Genomic DNA, 12391 nt, shown 5'->3' with positions numbered 1-12391 from the left:
GCGACACAAGATACGACTCTTGGGTGACGAGACTTGATGTGACCTGATGAGATAATGTGGTGGCCATACTTGATGTTCAGTTGCTCGACTGACACCTATGCCTATGGATTTGGCAGCAAGCGAATGAGTCCGAATGAGTGGTGCTATCCAGTCGTCCACCAAGTTAGTTGGTAGGGCACCGAATATATAGTCGGTCACGTGCCGAATACCATCATCTAACTTGGGGCTGTGAGTAGACCGTGTGTCTAACCGAGTCGGAGAAAGCACCGACTTAGTTAAGTTCGTTGGTCGGTCATGCCTCTAGTCTGTCATGTCTCATCGATATTAATCGATGGAAGGCCGGTCAGGGTGGGACTTGTTGGTCGGAGTCGGATTGAGTTACAATAGCCAGGTCAGCGAAGTGCAGCTAGTCGGTCGAAAGGTGAGGAGATAAACTAGTCAGGTAAATGACAAGGACTAGGGGTAGCAATCGGGTCCGATCGGATTATAAATGGATCGGATCAATGCGGTCGAGTCAAAAATTTCAATCCAAACCCAATCTGTTTATTAAACGGATCAAAAATTTAAACCTAAATCCGACCTATTTATTAAACAGGTAACCTGATCCGATCCATTTAATCTGTTTATTAAATAGGCCAAATTAGGTTAAACGGATTAAACAGGTTAAACGGTCGGGTTAGATGGGTCAAAAACAGATTAAACAGGTTTTAAATAGGTTAAACGGATCTTAAATGGATTAAACAGGTCGGATTAAATAGGTTAGAAATAGATTAAACAGGTTAAATAGGTTATCTGACTTAATCCAACCTGAACATTAAATAGATTAAATGGGTCAGATATCTAAAATCGAAATCCGATCTATTCATTAAATGAGTTAAACTGGTCAATCCATTTATGATCCAAATCATTTAGTCTAAATCCAAATATATTTATGGTGAGTTAAATATGGATCGGATTGGTGGGATGGATCATATTTTATCAGTCCTAATAATGACCTACCCCAACAATATTCTATCGTAGTGCTGCATTTTCAATTAAACTAAATTAAAATTTCATCTCGATGCCGAGATCTATCACTGCACTAGTTTTTAATTTTTTATATATACAAAATCTGGCCCAACTAAGTGCCAAGCTATCGAGATCACTGGAGTTGTTGGCTATGGTTGGTAAGGTCAGCCTGCTGCTACTGGCCTCCGTACCGGAAAAAAGGAAGGTTGAAAGGAGATGGCTATGGCCGGATGACGACTTCGATGCAAATTCGATCTGAAGTGAAATATAAGAAAGTCCGCTTATCAGAATGTTTCCCATGAAAAACCTAAAATAATAGAAGTTCTTTCGACTCCACGCTGCTACTATGTTATGAAGTAAATGAGAAGGTTCACATGTTGTGATCAATCTTTACAGTAGTTCCTGATTTTTAGTTTTTTTTCATAAAAACAAATTCCATAAAAAATTGAACCTATCTATTTGCATGATGACACCAAATTTTGAGTTGCAAGTTATTATGCCTGATTCAAAAAACAAAAAAAAAAAGTATAGGTATCTTATCTCAAACTACATTGCATATGTTAATATCTACTTGTTTTCTATTTTTATAAATATTTTTGATAAATCTGTTGAATATATACCTATCAACTTTTACTAAAATCTATAAAATAACAGTAAAATGATACTCAATTTTAGGGGTGGCATTTCATATTAACACATAAAATTATGAAATAATCTTTTACAATGCTGTGTGTCAAGTTTTATTTTTTATTTTTTTTATATTTTTTAAATAAAAAATATAAATATAAATAGTATGATAAAAAAGTAAAGAATATTTTAAATCTATCTATCTATATCTATATAATAATAGTAAAACGATACACAAATATTAGGATAGCATTTTATGTTCACACATAAGATTATAAGATAATCTTTCACAACACCACATGTCAAATTTTATTTTTTATTTTTATATTTTTTAAATAAAAGATAAAATCATAAATAATATGATAAAAAATAAAAAATATTTAAATTAATCTATCTATATAATAATAGTAAAGCAATATACGGGTATTAGAAGTGGCATTTTATATCAAAACGTAAGATTATAAGATAATCTCCCACAACACCATGTGAAAATTTTATTTTTATATTTTATATTTTTAAATAAGAAATATAAATATAAATATTATGATAAAAAATAAAAAATATTTAAATCTATCATCGATCTATATCTCTATAATAATAATAAAGCGATACACAATATTAAGGGTGGCATTCCGTGTTGACACGTAAGCTTATAGGATAATCTCCTACAATGCCACGTGTCAATTTTTATTTTTATTTTTAAATTTTTTAAATAAAAAATAAAATATAAATATTATGATAAAAAATAAAAAATATTTTAAATCTATCTATTTATTTATATAATAATAGTAAAGCAATACACGAATATTAGAGGTGGCATTTCATGTTAACATGTAAAATTGTAGGATAATATTCTGCTATGCCACGTATCAAGTTTTATTTTTTTATTTTTTATATTTTTTAAATAAAAAATAAAAATATAAATAGTATGATAAAAAAATAAAGAATAAATTAAATATATCTATATAGTAATAGTAAAGCGATACAAGGATATTGAAGTGGCATTTCATATCGACACATAAGATTATAGATAATCTCCCACAATGCCATATGTTAAGTTTTTTTTTTTTTTTAAATAAGAATAAAAGCATAAACAGTATGATAAAAAAATAAAAAATATTTTAAATTATTATTTATCTATCTATATAATAATAGTAAAATGATATACAGGTATTTACTAAATGCAATAATTTTCACTGATTTGGGAGGCCATCTTTAGAAGAAAAACTCTCAGAGGCCCTTTTAATCTCATCATAGAATTAATTGGTAAGAGCAACTTTAATATAAAATATTATCATTATTATCAATTAAATCCATATAATGCGGGGGTTGAGTGCTAGTTATTTAAATATGCCAAAGCTCATAGTTTTATTCCATCCAACCTGCCAAGATCCAACTAGTGGATTTTCTACATGTTACTGGGCTTGTTTCAGAATAATATTACCAAAACTCTTTGGGCATCGCATGTGGTGCAATAGGAGCACATCATCCAATCACATTGGAGCATGTAGCATGGACAGTTATTTAATACAGCTCCATTTTTTTATGATTTAATTTTTAATAACAAAATATCTTTGTCTTTGTAGAATAAAGAAGAAATAATATTATTATTTTTGATGTCTTGTATGACTTTTCGTAAATATATATGATCTTCTGAACAATATATATGACTTCTTATATATTTATGATATCTTACATAATATATATAACTTTTTGATGTCTTGTATAATTTTTTATAAATATATATATATTTTAAAAATATATATGACTTTTTATGAATATATATGACATCCTGAATAATATATATAGCTTCTTAATACTTAATATGACTTTTTATGAATATATATGACATCCTAAATAATATATATGACTTACTGTGAATATATATATGATATCTTAAATAATATATATATTATTTTGAATAATATATATGATTTTCTGATGCCTTATATGACTTCATATACGATATTAGAAAGTCATATATATTATTCAGGATGTCATATATATATTTTGATAAAAATTATATATATTGTTTAAGATGTCATATTTATTGATAGGAAGTCATATAAGATATTAGGAAGCTATATATAATATTCAGAATGTCATATATATTCACAGAAAGTCATATATATTATTCAGGATATCATATATATTCAGAGGAAGTCATATAAGATATTAAAAAGTCATATATATTATTCAAGATATCATATATATTCACAAAAGTCATATATATTATTCAAATATCATATAAATTCACAGAAAGTTATACAAGATATCAAAAAGTCATATAAATTATTCAGGATGTCATAAATACATAGACAGTCATATATATTGTTCAGAATATCATATATATTCATGAAAAATCACATAAAATTTTAAAAAATAATAATACTATTTTTTTTATTTTATGGAGGAAAGAGTATTTTCATCACTGAAAATTAGAGAAGAAAAAAATTGAGTGGTATTAAATATCTGTCCCATCATTAAATACATTGCATGCTCCAATATGGTTGAGCAATGTGCTCCATTGCACTGCATGTGGTGCACAAAGAATTACTCTATAATGCAAGCATCTTGCCCTCCAATAATATTTTATATATTTTAATCTACTAGTTTTGTATTTATATTTTTAAAAAATATTCTTGAAAAAAATGCTGAAGATGTGTAAACCAAGTATTTATTTATTTTTCAAAGAAAATATTCTTAAATTATTTATGTCATGCCACCAATCTGGAGCATAGCACAGTCATGCTATCATGGGTACTCTCTATGATAACATGAAGCCAGCAATTATATTATTAAATATAATAAAAGGTCCAAATCCATCATCCACTAAATAATTCAATAAAATTAGTTTAGAGTGACTAAATTTGAGTTTAGATAGTAAATCCATAATACTTAAAATTTAAAAAGTCTCCAACTACAAATTTATAATCAATTAAAGAACTAAATTCTACTATAAAATAGTCTTGCTAGCACAATATACAAAGCCTAAACTATTTTTCATCCATAGTGATCCCATAAAAAATAAAATAAAAGAGATATTAGTTATACTAGCTCAGTAAGTAAATCTCATACTATCTTATCAGATTAAGCATAAGTTTGTCATACATCAATAACTCATTTAAAAAAATAATTATCATTAAAAGATAAAATTTTTCATAAGAACGATATATTATAAATATAGCATACTTTTGTATATGCATAAATCATGTAATTTATATAAATATAATTTTTGATGCATAGCATAAAAAAGTCCATAAATCATGCTAATTTTATAAATAAAGTCATAAATTATTTATTATTTTGCCACATCATAATTTTTAATAATTCTCTCAAAGTAAATGCTAAGGTTGTTATTATATCTATGATGAGGTTGTAACCAATAAAATACCAACTACTATTACCCACTCATAAGGTCGTATAAAATCATATGCTAACTACTATTACCCACTAGTAGAGTCATATGCCAACTATTATTATCTATTGGTAGGATGATATAGATGCTAGTTCTGGATGTCGATCATCTCCACTTTTAAGGATCGTACATAACTATCTAAAAATCTTTTATCATATTTCTTAAAATAAGTATTCCTAAATCATATTTTATTGAATTATATTTACTTAAATCATGCACAAAAAAGATACTAAATAATTTTTTAGAATTCATGGTCCATATACAATCTTTAACAGTAAAACAATCATTCAATCCTTCTTTTCATAACAAAAATATAAAATCATAAATGTAAAGTTTATATTTCATAAATAAGTCATTAATATCAAAATATTCATGGAATCAATATTTCACAATAAATCATAAGTTTCATAGTATCATATGCTTGATCCTAATTTTTAAAAAAATAAAAAATATTTTTTTATAATAAAATAACTAATAATTCAAAAATAAGTAAGAAATATTAGGCTATTAACTTCTTCCACTTTGAATCTTTCGAGTTTAACTATGCAAATTAACCAAACCTATTCAAAGCCATTACATTTCATTATCAGCAACTTCGAAACTCAATAGATTAGAGAATACTAAGATTTGACAAAATAAAGTGGAAGGACAAGGTCAGCCAAGTAGTAGTGCTTGAGTTGCTCCGAACAAGAGTGATCAAAATCAATTATAGTTTAGATAATTATGACTAGATTTTAGAGATCTCCAACAAGAGCCAAGGTAGGGTCGGTGTGCCACCTGGATACCAAGGATAGTTTAGAGTCTCCTCATTGGGTTTAACTTAAATCAGATAGGACTTTGAATTAGGTCATGAGTCAGCTTTGAGAGAGAGAGAGAGTAGAGAGAAAAATATGAGAGAGAGGCATGCATTCTTCCACTCTCTTCTCTATTTTTTTTTCTTTTCTTTGTTCTTCATCTTTTTTTTCGGCAAAATAAGGGGTGGTGGTCCGTGATCCAAGGCCTCACAACATACGGCCAAGCAACTGGAGGTCTAGCAGCTGGCGACAATGCATGGGCGGTACTGGACAGCAATAGGCGACCGATAGTGGGAATCAGCGAGAGGGGTGATAATAGGTCGGATATGGGTCGGGTCAATCGATATCCATACCCACCCCATCAGCAGAAAATCCATATCCGTACCTGCCCCATACTTGTCTCGAGTCGGGTTGGATCGGGCCGAGCTCCAAAAATGGGTCAGATCAGATCGGGTCAGATATATCCGAAATTTCTATATAGTTTTAAAAAAAATATACAATGGAATAAAGCCCCATAAATTAAAAATTTTGTAGCCAAAGAAGAATCTTTCCGATCAAAAATCCGCAATCCTACAAAATATCATGATTCTACCAAGATTAAGCTCTCAAAACCTCAAGGAACCAACTCACACTGTCATAACTTGGATAGAATCCCATATACTCAAGGAGAAAAACCCAATCGGAACCTCAAAAACCCCTCTAATCTCTCTCAAGTGCTCTTCTTTCCCACAGATCCATGAAAACGACAATGGAAAGAAAAGAAAAGAAACAAAAAAAATGACAATCTATGTAGAAAAAAGACTTACCTCTCAATTTTTTTTACTTTTTCTTTATTTTTCTTGATTTTTTCTTCATTTTCTCTCAGTTTTTTCTCTGCTTTTTCCATCCTCAAGAGTCCCAATCGGGTGGGAGGTTTGAAGTGGCCGAATATGGAAGCTTAGGAGAGGTGGAGCAACCGAATACGGAAAACTTAGACGGCTAGAGTTTTGTGTTGGGTATTTAGATGTGTGTGTGTGTATATATGTGTGTGTATCGAATAGGATTCGAGATGGGGCATACTATTATCTATATCCGAGCTGTACCCATTTTGGAGTTTTTCTCTAAAATCCATACATGTCCTGGATTTTAATCAGATCAGATAAAATTCGTCCCATTCGAATCAAGTCAGATCGGAGATCTGATAGATCGGATCAAATTGCCACCCTTAATCAGCGGACGAAAAATCATGGGGAAAATTTTGGAAAACAAAGGATCCGACTCCCTTTCTTGAATTTTTGGTCTTTGCCCACTCACCGGCAACCATGACCTCATTCGGGAAAGTCGTACAGAGGTCGGACAAACCGACCATGGGTCTGTCATCGAGGGGCTTTGGCACGAGTGGCCAAAAAGAGAAAAAAAAAAGTTGGTCAAAAAAACAGAGGATGTTGATTTTGGTAGATTTCCCAATGAAATCCGATCGTCGATCACTCAATAAACAGGGCAAAAACTGGGTAAAGGAGGCAAAATAGGGTTAAGTCCTTGATACCTTAGCTCCAGTGCGATTCGTGGCCGTGATTCCAGCGGACACAATGACAGGACACGTCGAATTCAAGAAGAAAACGATGGAGAAAGGAAGCTGGTTCTCGGTGATGAAAGTTTGTGGAGGGAAGGGTGCTCTTAAATAGAGGCAGAGGCTGGAGTTTCCTGGACTCCGACCCCTCTTAGAACTCCGACTCCGACCCCGATCGGGAGTCGTTGAAGGAACAGGATGCTCATTGGGAATCCATAAAAGGTTTGACACTCATCGGAGCTTTTGTCTTGTCCATAGAGAAATTTTTTGTGCACCGGAAGCGGCGTAGAAAATCCGATACTCACCATACTGTCTTATCCGATCTACATAGTCATTAATTTTCAATATATATTTAATGCCAGCAAGTTGACTTTTTTGTTTAAAAATTTTATACGATAAAAATATCTTTCTTAAAAATTATAATATTCCTTCACAAAAATTATGACATTCTTATAGAAAATGCTAAACTGAAGTAGGGTGTCATAATTTTTATGAAGGTATCATAATTTTTAAGAAGGAACGTCATAATACTGTTTCTATATATATTTATTATCTTTTTTTCCTTCGGACAATATTATAACATTCCTTCTTAAAAATTATAACATCCCTTCATAAAAATTATAACAACCTGCTTCAGTTTTGCATTTTCTGTATGGGTGTCATAATTTTTGTGAAGGAATGTCATAATTTTTAAGAAGGGATTTTATAATTTTTGAGAATGATATTTTCGTCATACAAAATTTTTAAATGAAAAAGCTGACCTGCTGGCATGAAATGCACGTTGAAAAATGATGACTATATAGACCAATCGGACAAGCAATGCGCTCCACATCGGATTTTCTACACCGCGTGCGGTGCACAAAGAATTTCTCTTCTTATGGAGAACGCCAACTTAGCTGGGTCTTCTCCGTAGGCTCGGGCCAGGCCTAAATGGATCGGGCCTTACAATTTAAATATAGAAAGCTTTATAGTTTTGTCTAATTCAATTTGCCTAAAATCCAAAATCAAATGTTTTGTTATTCTACCGTTTTAATACCTAGACATTCAACCCCTTTGTTCATCATTTTTTTTTCTTAGATAATTAATTTGGTATAGATTTGCACTTTTATCCCTATTTTCCTTCCTAAGTGGTCTGATAGATGTTAATGGGAATCGAGAATATTTATAAAGCAGTATCACCTTCCAGCATCAGTTGGCTTGCATTTTAGTTTCTGTTGAAATGCCAAATTAAATCCCAAATTGCAGTTGTTCTTAGAGAAGACGCTACATAACAGCTTCCCTACAAATTGCTGTTGGATTGTTGCAGGGTGTGTCGCCCAATATAGATTGGGTGTACCTAGCATTATTTATTGTAGTCGTTGTAGTATAGTGGTGAGTATTCTTGCCTACCATGCAGGCAATGACAATGCTTTTTCAATTTTAAGTTTACAAATTAAACAAGAAAGTTCATTTGCATGATGGGATATATCTGTACACTAGTTTTTCTATTTTTTAAAAATTTTTAAAGTGAATGAGAAGTTTATCGACATGCTGTGATCTATCTTTATACTAGTTTCTAGCTCTTACTTTTTTATTTTAAGAATAAAGACACAACGTCTATTTGCCTGATGGATCCAGATTTCGAGTGCAACATTATCAGGCCTGATTTCAAATAAGTATAAAGATCTTACCTCAAACAACATTTTATATGCTTTTATCTATTCTTTCTATTGATATTCTTAAATGTTTTTGATAAATTCACTAAAGATGTGCCTAACCAAATTTATTTATTTATTTGATGAAAAGATTCTGAAATTCTTTAATTATGTTGAAAGCTTATGGTTTTGTTTAATCCGACTTGCTTGGAATGCTACTAATGGATCCAGATTTTCTTCAACTTACTAGTTCTGATTAGGAAAAAAAAAATGATATGCTTTCATCTATTTGTTTTGTATTTATTCTTTTATATGTTTTTGACAAGATGTGCCAAAACCAATATTTATTTATTTTCAAGAAAAAGATTCTTAAATTCTTTAAATATGCTGAAAGCTCATAGTTTTGTTTAGTTCAACCTGCCTAGAATTCACTATACACTGTCATTATTCTATTGGCATTATTAGCTTCAGTATTTCCATTTCAATACCTACACACACACACACACACTCCCACTCCACATTCAATCCCTTGGAATTATTTTGAATGATCTTAAGATTGCAGACTGTTTGACTCCTTCAAGAGCTTGGAACTTTCCGTTGTTGCACCATTTTTTTCTTTGCTTATGTGGTGTAGATTAGTACTTCTATCTCTATCTTCCTTCTTAATTGATCTAATAGACTTTAATGGGGCTCCTCTCACAATTCTTTTATCATGTTCAAGGATATTTATAAAGCATTTTAACCTTCCAGTATCAGTTGGATTGGATTTTAGTTGGTTTGGAATGCACAATTAAATTTGAAATTGCAGTTGTTCGTAGGCGGAGTTTAGCGAGAAGTGCAGACTTTAGAAATAATCTATTAATGTGTTTTATGCTCCTCTGCACCGAAGTCGTTGTAGTATAGTGGTGAGTATTCCCGCCTGTCACGCGGGTGACCCGGGTTCGATCCCCGGCAACGGCGATGCTTTTTTTTTTATTTTTAATTTTTTTATGAATTTAATCAATACTTGGGCCTGTCTGTTTGCCTGATGGATCCAGATTTTGCTATTAGGCCCTGTTCGAACAACGTATATGGATCTTACCCCAACAACTTTTTATATGCTTTGACCCACTGGTTTTTTCTTTGCTGAATTTATGTGTTTTTGATGAATTTGCTGAAGATGTGCCTAACCAAATTAGCTTATTTTCTGACGAAAAGTTCTTGAAATTGTTTAAGCATGTCGAAAGCTTGTACTTTTGTTTGATCCAACTTGCCCAGAGTCCCGCTAGTGGATCTAGACTTTCTTCGAGTGACACGACCTGATTCGAAAAAAGTGCAAGCAGCTCACATTGAACAGTATTTTATATATTTTCATCCATTGGTTTGTATTTATGTTTTTAAATGTTTTTGACAAATATGATGAAAATGTGCCGAACCAACTTTTTATTTATTCTCTTTAAATATGTTGAAAGCTTATGGTTTTGTTTAATTGCCGAGAATTGGAAACCGAATGTGTCGTTATTCTAGTGGCATTGTTTGTTTCTCTATTTCCATTTCAATACCTAGAGAGATTCCCCACCTCCAACTCCTTGGAATTGCCACAAGATCTTGGGACTTGCCTTTTGGCACCATTTCTTTTTTCCTTTGCTGATATGTTACAGATTAGTACTTCCATCCCTATCTCCCCTTCTAATTGGTCTGTTAACGGGCTCCTCTCACAATTATTCTATCATGTTCAAGGGTATTTATAATGCTCATCACCTTCAGCTTCTGTTGGCTTGGATTTTACCGTGTTGGAATGCTGAATTAAATCCCAAATTGCAGTTGTTCTTGTTGAATTTGCTATGCAATACCATACCAATAACCACTGTTTTATTAAGCCATGGAGTGAGTGATCATTAGTTTGGATTGTTATAGGCTTATCCCATTATATGGTAGGAATACTTGCTCACTATGTGCTGTAGTCGTCGTCGTATGGTGGGGAGTATTACACTTGTCACAATGGGCGACCCAGGTTCAATCAATCAAAATTCCTTGATTGATCCACATTTTGAATGGAAAGTTATTAGGCCTGATTTGAAAAAAATGCACGCATCGTTCCTTAAACTACATCTTATGGGTATCATCTACCATTCTAAGCCTTACAGGCCTTATCATGTTTTAATTTTATGCCAGGTTGGATTTTACCGTACAGTTTAGCGGTCATCTGCATGCTGGAGTTAGTTATATGCCTCCTGCCAGGCGCCTTTGTACCAACTGAATTAATGTAAGATGTGTGCCAAGGGAGTATTTGATTTGCAACTAGAACCTGAATCGGAATCCAAATCAGAATCGCAATGATCAAATTCTCAAAAATATTTGATTTGGGATCAAAATCAAAATCAAAATAAAATTTGAATCAAAAAAAAAAAAAAAATAGAAATTGAGTTTGAAGTAGATTGAACCATTTCTATTCTGTCCTGAAATCGAAATGAAATTTTTCCCACTAAATAAATAAGAAAAAATGAGAGACATCCGTTCCTATTTTGATTTTAAACATCAATTTTCTCCAACCAAACACCTCCCAACATCATTCGTGTAAGGCTTTCCGGTCCTTAAGCACATCTAGAGAGCATGTACATCCTGCAGAAGGTACTCATGCAATTGACAGATAACCTGCGAGCTCTCCAGCAGCCCATTAGCAAACACTAACTTGCACCCATCAGTCATCCATGGATGCATCAGCTGGACAGGAATACTGTGGTATGCGCAGTTAATTTTCCAGATTGTTGCACCCATCACTTTCTATTGAGCATAGAAATAGGAACTAAAAAGTTTTGGTTAATTATTTGGAAGCAAAATTTGTCAAACATTCTAGATATTTGTGGAATGCAACCATGGATGACAATTTTATCAGTTTCAGAGTGAAAACAATGATTTTTGACCTCGAGATGGCCAAGAAAGTAAAATTAAAATGGAGATGGGCCTTAGTACTCAAAAAAAAAAAGAAAAATCTCAATCTCCATAACAACTACCTTGACTTCGGGGTGTCCCGTATACACTGTTAAAGAAGCTATTTGAGAATGATTTTGTTGGTGATCATAATCCAACCCTGATGGTGTTTTACAAACAATCAGCCGATGGGAGGCTGGAGCCTAAAGGTATCATCAATCAAATATAATTTGTTGCACTTATATGTGAAGCAATTTAGTCTTTGTGATAAAACCTATGAAAAATTTTTTGTGCACTGCAGGCGGGGTAGAAAATCCAACATGGAGCTCACCGCTTATCCGATTGATCACATAGTCAACGCTGTTAATGCGCATTTAATGCCTGCAGTTTTTTTTTTTCTTTAAAAATTTTGTATGATGAAAATATTCTGCCCTTTGGTTATAACATCTCT

At 32.1% G+C, this 12391-nt stretch overlaps 1 non-coding gene across 1 annotated transcript; it reads left to right on the top strand.

The window, feature by feature from the left end:
* Positions 1-9918: 9918 nt before the first annotated feature.
* TRNAD-GUC (transfer RNA aspartic acid (anticodon GUC)) lies at positions 9919-9990 on the top strand. Its single transcript has one exon. It is a non-coding gene; the product is annotated as a tRNA-Asp (tRNA).
* Positions 9991-12391: the final 2401 nt, after the last annotated feature.

Source organism: Elaeis guineensis, chromosome 6, assembly GCF_000442705.2.
Source record: "Elaeis guineensis isolate ETL-2024a chromosome 6, EG11, whole genome shotgun sequence".
NCBI classification, from domain to species: Eukaryota; Viridiplantae; Streptophyta; class Magnoliopsida; order Arecales; family Arecaceae; genus Elaeis; species Elaeis guineensis.
Note: the sequence above shows the minus strand (reverse complement) of the source record. Positions and strands in the feature narration are given on the sequence as shown.